Consider the following 8,238-nt stretch of genomic DNA (forward strand, 5'->3'; position numbering starts at 1 on the left):
TGTGGAGTCACTTTTACAGATGCTCCTTCCCTGGTACTGCCCTTGCTCAGCTGCATAGAGGAGCTTCCATCCCCAACCCCTGCCTAGCAGCCCTCTGGCACCATTCCTGAGGGCTACCCTGCCTCACTTTCTTCCTGCCATGTTGGGAAAGACAGTTCTCATTATTAAAGGTCAGGTGGGCCAACTAGGGGCAGTAAGCCACTTCTGTGTTTTCCTACTGCAGATTCCAAGCTCAGGAACTCACCTTGGGTGCAGGCACTGCTGTGCTCCCAGAGGGGAAGCCATCTCTGCACAAAGCATAATGAGAGGGCCTGCCAAAGCCCAGGATTGAACCAGGGACCTTTAGATCTTCAGTCTAACGCTCTCCCAACTGAGCTACTTTGGCAGTTGTATGAAAGTATTTTGGCCTGTTGCTTCTCTGTCTGGGATGTTTTTGTCAGCAGTTGCACACAAAAAGGACAGGAAAAGAATGGCTGCTTCACACCCCCACTGGAGGAACCCGGCGCCCTTAGCTGTGGTGAGTAAGAAGTGTCTTTTGGCTGACAGGGCCTGTCCCCCAGGAGCTGGAACAGTAGCTGCCACCTCATCCTTGGCTCCAGGCTGTGAGAAATGCTCATTGCCTGGCTGCATGGGCGGATACTGCTCCGTGCTCTGGAGAGCATCTGTATTGGTCTGTCAACCCCCCGTCTTCAATGAGACAGTCTGGTAAGGTCCCAAGTGCCCCCTCTGGTCTGGCAGCTGAGAGTCTGTGCAGACATCAACCCCCCTGCCAGCCCCAGAGCCAGCAGCAGCGCCAGCCCCCCCAGCACCACAGGGGCACTCAATGAACTTCCTGTGGGGAAATGGCTCCTTAGTGTCCAGCTGCTAGAGTGAGAGCCAGGAGAGAGCAGTGTCTGGCTCACCTTGGGGGAGAGAAGAGACCTGATGAGTGCGGATCTCCCTCAGTCTCCCCGCAATGCTGGTCAGTTGTATTGTCACTGTGATAGTCAGTGCTTCCCTTCAGGGCCAGCCGTAGAGGGGTCCGGGACAAATCCCATGGAGTCACTGACTTGGCTCCTTTCACACACTAGAGAGAGGAGCAGAACCGGGGTTATGGCTGATCTATGGGGCACCAGGTGAGTGGCAGAGGCTACAGGCACTGAGAGTTTGCCTGACACCTCAGGGACACAGTGTGAGGTGGTGTCCCAGACATCTCTATGAAAGGAGCAGAAGAGGATTTACTTGGGGTGGGGAGAGACTTGAGTGTCTCAGGGGGTTGTACAGAGGTATTGCCCGGATAAGACACTGGCTAAAACACAGGCCTCACTGTGAGCAGGATTTGAACCTGCATAGGGGAACCCTATTGGGTTTGAACTCCAACGCCTTAACCACTCAGCCATCAGCATAAAAGTGCCCCAATGCCAGAGAAACTCGTAAAGGATCACAATGCCCAGGAGTGAAGTCATCTGAACTACAGAATTCCCACCGCAAACCTGGCTCCCAAAGCACAGGGGGGATTTGGGTTTGTTCTCTTTGCTTAGCCATGTGCAGTCGCACAGAGAGTGCGTTTAAAAGTCTCCCCTCCCACAGAGCAGGAATAGGAAATGATTCTCAACTTGAAGCTTGATGTGAGTGAGGATGTCTGGGCAACAGGGCAGGGACTGGCCTTTGCTATAGAAACCTGTGACACATGGAACCAGGCTAAGGAAAATGTTTCCTGGAGTCAATAACTGGATTAGCAGCAGTATTGTGCAGAGAAATGTCTCACAAGAGGAGTCAGCGCATTGGTGGTTTGGTAGCAGAAGTCACAGCTACAGCAGGGGAGGTCTAGCTTTGGTTTCTGGCCAACAGAGGAAGGAGTTCTATTATCTCCAAATTTCAGCAGAAGAATTCAGACCGAAACTGTGTGTGGTGGGGGTTTCTCTGGTTTTGTTTGTTTTTCTCATTTGAAATGTCCTTGAGCATTTTTCTGGGAAAACTATTTGGACCAAGGAAGAGTTAGAACAATTACAAATCTCCATGGGAGTAAGGGGGGTCTCTCAGCACCGGGAGAGGGGTGGAGATTTTCATGGAGGGGAGTTGAGGAGATAAATGAGAGGCTTTTGCTCCAGCAAAGGGAGCGGCTTGGCAGTTTCATTTTTACCAAGTGAATGGCCCCCGCACACACACACTGCTTCCCTGCTGCTGTTACCCCAGCTCAAATCTCACTGACACCCCCAGCATGTGACCTACAACTTCCTCCTGACAAAGTCCTTATCTATCAGAGACAAAATCCCCTCGTCTGCCCCTTCTCCCAGCTCAGCCCTCTGCCCCCAGAGCCCAGGACAACCCCGACCTAGCCATGCCGGGGGGTCAGGCTTAACCTTAAAGGCCGAGTGCAAAACCTTCAGCCGGGCATGTTTCGCTCCCTTCCCACCTCAGCCCAAGCGGCAAGGGAGAAACGGACGAGACACACCGGGTGGAAGACGTCTCTCTCCCACTTCTCTATAGCCTTCTGTGACATTATTAATATGAACTGGGACCGTAGGGATCATTGTTGCCACCACTGTTATATATGTGCAGCAAATATTGTGCAAAGGTTGTCGTGTGAGGTGTCTATGACAAGGTTATGATTTGCTGGTTATAATTATGCTGGCTGTATGTGTGTACCATTTTTGTATTTGAAGTTATGAATATGGGCTATGTACTTGAATCTCAAATGTATTTGATTCCAAGTAGCCTCAGTGTCATCAGCCCCCAACTCCTTCAGGAGTCCATAGCAAAGAGACCCTCCACACTGTCCTGGACTCCCTGGGAGGTGCCTCCCACACACACCCCCCAACCCAATGGCTCATCAAGGATTAAAGTGGCAGCATCTAGTGTCATTGGGGTTCAGTGGCTCAGGCCAGACACCTGAGCTGGGGACCCACCCCCATAGCACTGCTCGAGGTCCTGGGCCTGGGGTGTTCACAGCCCCTTCCTTACCCCTCCGAGCCCAGCCGGGATCCTCACCTGGAATAAAGTAGAAGCGTCCGTTGGCCTCGCTGCTGTCCAAGTTCCAGGCGCTGCTGTTGTCCCACAGGAAGCGGGCCGAGCTGCTGGGGCTGGGAGAGGGATCCTCCACCTCCTGCCCCGGGAAGGCTGGAAGGTCCCCACTGACCGGGCAGGGCGATGCCTCCTGCTGGAAATCGGGGCTGGGCTCCTGGGGCCGCTGCTGCCCACACAACAAACCCCGGAACCACCCTGCCCGGTTCCGCTCCTGGGCTGGGTCCTGCCTGCCCAGCTGCATCCTGGCCCAGCTCCATTTTGGCTTTGACAGTGCCTCTCCAACCTCAGCGCCTGCGCCAGGAGCAGGTTTTCTCTTCCAGAAGGCTGGGCACTTCCACCTCCTGGCCCGGCCGAGAGCTCCTTCCCCGCCATTGGGGACGGTCGGGCCACTCCGCTTCTGGGGAAGATGGCAGCTGCTTCCCACAGGCTCTGGGGCCGCCTGCAGAGCCTTCTTCCTGAACATCCTCAGGCGCCTGGCCATCCTGGAACGGAGCGGCGAGCAGACGTGAGTCTGGGGTCAAGGCAGCCTCTCACTAACCAACTTGTTTGGTCTCTCCCCATCCCTGCCCCACCCAGAGCAGCTCCTCCTCCCCCCACAAGGGTGCAGGGAGTGCAAGCTACACACACTGGCAGGAGTTCATTGCATGATCTGCTCCCTCTCAACCTTCCCCCTCGTGATCCCTGGGGCTGCAAGAACCGGGGAGTCTCGTCCTTTTCGAGCACTGGGGTCAGTCACAAAGACCACTGGTCACTTGGACAAGCAGCTCCATCCTGCCAGCCCAGGACACACTCACACTTCCTCCCACCCATCCCCCGCTCAGGCTAGAGAAGGAACAGAACCCAGGAGTCCGGACTTCTCCTAGGAAACCATTCCCCACTTCAAAGTCCCTAGGCATAGCAAGGCCAGGGCCCCTTCGTTTCCCATTGATTTCCATGCTCAGCAGCTCCCCGGGTCTGGCCCAGCTCAGAGACTCTCAGCCTGGGGAACAGTCTCCCACAAGGGAAGGGCTGGGAGCCCCATTGCTGGGACCTTGCCAAACACGCTGGAGATGGCTCTGGAGAAGCCCCTCCCCAGTCTGAGAGTGAGGGGCTCCTGGGGGCTGTTCACAAATCTAATGTCCTTTGGGAAAGATTCTCTCCCCTCTTTCTGCCTCTCCCCAGGCAGACAGGGGACGCCACCGAGGAACCCTAATGCCACTCACTTGCTCTGGTGATGGAGCGATGAATGGAGGATGTTCAATGTCATCCCTCGCCCTTCTCCTCACTCTCCAAGCCCAAGGCAGGCTGGAGAGGGGGGGTGGTGACCTGAGGAGTTACCCTGCCCAGCCAGCAGGCAGGGTGATGACACTGGGCGATCAGCTAGCTGTGAAAACAGTCTTATTGCCAGGGAAAGGAGAAACTTGGCCAACATTAGGGGATGCAGAACATCACCCTAGTGCAGGGGTGACAGCGCCTCCGGGATCCTGAAATCCCAGCACTTTACACACCTTCCTGGAGCCTCCCAATCCCCCTGGGCTGTTGGGACTGCGCCCCCAACCCTACTGATGAGAAACAAGCCTGGGGAGGGGAAGCTACTGACTCAGGGTCACACCAAGTGTCAGAAGTATGGATGGGACCCAGCAGTCCTTCTTTCCAGGCCCCTTTGCTAACCACTGCTGCACACTCCCTCCCACAGCAGGGAATTACAAGCAGGCCCTCATGGCCGCTCCTCCTGCCTATGAGAGGGAGTGTGCTCCGCTGGAGTCACTGGACCAGGGGACTGAGAGTCAGGAGTCCTGAGTTCCATTGATGGGATTTAATACTTTCCCGCTATTGAAAAGTGCTGGGAGAATCTCCCAGACAATGCTGCTCTGACAGTGCTAATCAGCATCTGACCATTCAAGGGTGGAGCGCACTGCCCAGGAGGAGGAGTGTTTGGCTCTGGGGTTTCACTTCATCCCAGTCTAGAGAGAGGGGCCCAGCCATGGAGTTTGTCTCAAGAAGACCAATTCTCCAGTTTGTTAAGGGCATTTTGAATTCCAGTCCTGTGCTCCAAAGTGCTTGGTGTCATTTGCAAATTTTAGAAGCATGCTCTCCACTCCATTTTCCAAATCAGTAATGAAAATATTGAATAGTACCAGACCCCGGACTGATCCCTGCCAGACCCAACAGGTACACCCTCTCTGTTGGACAGCCAGACATGGAGAAGGGCTCTTGGAGTCTGGGCTTTCAACCAGCTCTGCACCCACATCACACTGATTGCATCTAGACCACATTTCCCTTGTTTGCTTGTGAGACTGTCCTACGGGACTGTGTCAAAAGCCTTAGTAACACCGAGCTAGATCCCATCTACTGTTTACCCACCTCCACTAGGCCCAGAACCCTGCCGAAGAAGGAAAGAGGATTGGTTTGGAATGATTTGTTCCTGACAAATCCATGCTCACTAGTCCTAAGAACCAAACTATCCTGTTGGTGCTGCTGACAAACTGATTGTTTAAGAATGTACTCCAGTATCTCTCCAGCTATGGAAGTGAGGCGAGCTAGTAAGTCTCAGAGTTCTCTTTGTTCCCTTTTAAAGATAGGTCCTGTCTTGTTGAAGGGTGGGAAGATGTTCTTCTTCAGGGATCTCAGACGAGAACTGGAGCACAACACCTGGTTTGTTAAGGCCACAAAAACAGAGGCAGGAATCTCTTCTCTCCTCCTGGCAAAGAACCCCAGGTACTTGAGAGATAGGGACACACATCCATGAATGGGCTTTAAAAAAGGCAGTGGTTAAAAAGTTTTGCCCCAACCATTTCTTGTTTCCACAGACTAGACATTTTAGCAAACTTTAGAATTCCTTGGTGCTAAACACCGTGAAACTCCCCTTTCTCCTTCACAGAGGGTTTTAACGCCCCTTATCTCACTCAGGCTAAGGACTGCCCAGAGTTCGAGAACTGTCCCTGTTCCCATTGGACAGTTGGGAAGGAGCCTGATTTCCAGAGAAGGGAAGTGACCTACCCAAGGGCTTACACAGCAAGGCAGTGGCAGAGCCAGAAAGAGAAGCCACCGGTCCTGACTCCTGTTCTAACAACCAGGAAACCCCCACTCCCCAGAGGCAGGGATAGAGCTCAGGAATTGAGATGGTGGAGAAATTTAATTGAAACCATTTCTATCAGAAAATTCCATTCAGACTAAACCACTTTCTTTCTCGAAATCAAAATAATTGGGATGAAAGTTCTTTGCAAAAATATTGTGTTGCAAAACAAAAGCATCTCCTGTTTGTCAGAGTGTGTTAAATTCCCTCGTTGCACACAAAGAGGAGACAATTAGATTACAAACATGAGATAAGATGCTTCACTCTGAGCTAAGTAGTTGCTGCTCTTAACAATTTCAAAATAAAAAAAATACAAAGAGACTATTTCAGCTAGTCTATTATGTTATAATTTGCTCTGAGTAAACGTGATAGGACACCTCATATTATGCACTACCCCTAGTGACACTCTCCAATGGATCCCCATCCTCCACCCACCGGGAGGTAGGTAGAAGCGGATCATTATTATCCCCACTTGAAAGAGGGAGAAGCTAAGGCTGAGAAAGGAGAATTGACTTGTCTTAGGTCACACAGCCAGCCAGTGGCAGAGTTAGGAATAGGACCCAAGAGCCCTGATTTTCAAACTAACCATCAGATCTTGAATTTCAAACATTAACTGACTTGAAGTGTTCTCAAGTGAGCTGCAGACCAACACTGCACAGTAATTATTCAGCAAGTATTTTAGCAGAACTGCAAAGTTAGAGAGAATCATGAACTGTTCAGAGACTATTAATGCACCGAAGCAGCAGAATTCATCAAACATATAACTGGTTCTGACTTATTTCCTTGGTCTTCAAAGAGAGCAACAAGGACCTGAGTCTCCTCCCTGTCAATAACCCCCTGCTCAGCCAATCAGGGTAGAGACTGAGGCCATGAGGCCGAGGGTTTTCACCAGAGAGCCCAAAGGATGGCCCAGGTCACCGGTGGAGATAACTGCCAGAGCACTATTTCAGCTCCACATTTCTGGGTGGACCTCCCACAGTGTGTGCTGCCTAGCACTCCCCCGCAACACACACACACACACACACACCACTCCTAGTGTTGGGAGGGGAACAGGTGAAAGGACAAAACAAGAAAGAAACAAAGAGAAAGGAGGAAGGGATGGATGGAGAAAAAGGTAAAACACAAAGGACAAACCCTAATGTCCCCAGTGATTCTAAGGGACAAAATCCCAGGTGCAGAATAAAATTCTGCGTCCTTAAACTTGTATTTTCCATGCCTAGATTTCAACTGTCAACAGACTGATTAGACTGAACAAGTTTCAAACCTCGAAGAGGCTCTTACCTTCTAAACAGGGACATCTGTTTTCTAGTAAAATCAGGAAAACGGAAGGAGAAAACTCAAAAGAGGTTCCTCCTGGCGCTCACATCCGTGAACCCGAATTCTCTCTCAGTCCTCAAAGAGAGACCTGGAGAAGGAGACTTGCTGAAGCAAAGCCACAGGGGTCTCTGAGGTTTCCCTGGCCCTTCGCCCCTGTCCTGCCTGGCTGATGTTGCATCTTTCTGTGAGGTCACCACCTGCCCACCACCTTTGACCAATAGTCTGAGGCCCTGCAAAAGGCCTTTGTGATGTCACTGCCACACCCCTCCTTTGCTGTGCTAATGTCCTGCCCCTGGCCAGGCACTTTGGAGGTTTGAGCTACTCCCTGTAGACCACCCCACTCAAGGAGCATTCATTCTAGGAAGCAAGCCGGCTAGACAGTAACACATCAGATGCTGCTCCCAGCGCTACACTCAGTTTTTCAGAAATTAGTCAACTTTATGGCCAGAAGAGACCATTAGAGCATCTAATCTGACCCCCTGCATATCGCAGGCCTCCTGTATGACACAATAGCTACTTTTGGGGCAAACACATTCCACAAAGGCATCTAGTTTTCATTAAATGACATCAGGAGATGGCAAATCCACCACTTTCCTTGGTAGCTTGTTCCAGTGGTGAATCATCCTCGCTGTTGCATATTTGTGTCTTATTTGTAATATGAATTTGTCTCTTTTCACCTTCCAGCCATTGGGTCTTGTTATGCCTTTCTCTGCTAGATTAAAGAGCCCTCTTATACCCAATCTTTTATCTCCATTAAGGCCCTTCAACACTTCAATGAAGTCACCTTTCAATCTTCTTTTGATAAGCTAAACAGGTTGAGCTCGTTCAATAGCTCACTAGAAGGCATTTTTCTCCAGCCC

At 51.5% G+C, this 8,238-nt stretch overlaps 1 non-coding gene across 1 annotated transcript; it reads right to left on the reverse strand.

The window, feature by feature from the left end:
• Window positions 1-312: 312 nt before the first annotated feature.
• Window positions 313-385, reverse strand: TRNAF-GAA (transfer RNA phenylalanine (anticodon GAA)). The gene has a single exon. It is a non-coding gene; the product is annotated as a tRNA-Phe (tRNA).
• Between the last annotated feature and the right edge of the window lie 7,853 nt (window positions 386-8,238).

The sequence above is a fragment of the Gopherus flavomarginatus genome (assembly GCF_025201925.1).
Source record: "Gopherus flavomarginatus isolate rGopFla2 chromosome 13 unlocalized genomic scaffold, rGopFla2.mat.asm SUPER_13_unloc_2, whole genome shotgun sequence".
NCBI classification, from domain to species: domain Eukaryota; kingdom Metazoa; phylum Chordata; order Testudines; family Testudinidae; genus Gopherus; species Gopherus flavomarginatus.